We start from the raw sequence: 543 nt of genomic DNA on the forward strand, positions 1-543 counted from the left end.
TTGGAAGAGACCTCAAAGCCCATCTCATTCCACTCCCCTGCCACGGACAGGGACAACTCCCACTGTCCCAGGCTGCTCCAAGCCCCATCCAGCCTGGCCCTGGACACTTCCAGGGATCCAGGGACAGCCACAGCTTCTCTGGGCACCCTGTGCCAGGGCCTGCCCACCCTGCCAGGGAACAATTCCTTCCCAATATCCCATCCATCCCTGCCCTAATCCCTGTTCAGAGGGGCCTGAATGAAGTCTCCCCTCTCCAAATGCATCACCAGCTGCTCACCTGTGAAAGGGGCTCTTGCTTCTCCCTCAGTTCCCTGCCGTGTAGAGCCTGTGTGTCCCCCCAGCAGTGCTCCTTGTGATGCCACAGCACTCACAAAGTAGGTCAAACCATCTAAACCCTGGCTTGAAATCCCTTGAAGTAAATTCCTGCCCTGCCTGAATGTGTCCCAAGGGGGTTAGGAGTCATGGCTTACGGGGAGTTAAGAAAGATGAGCAGCTTTGCTGTAGCTGAGTAAACAGCTCTGGGCAGCCCGGCTCCCTGCTCTG

This window comes from Parus major, chromosome 14, assembly GCF_001522545.3.
Source record: "Parus major isolate Abel chromosome 14, Parus_major1.1, whole genome shotgun sequence".
In the NCBI taxonomy this organism is placed as follows: domain Eukaryota; kingdom Metazoa; phylum Chordata; class Aves; order Passeriformes; family Paridae; genus Parus; species Parus major.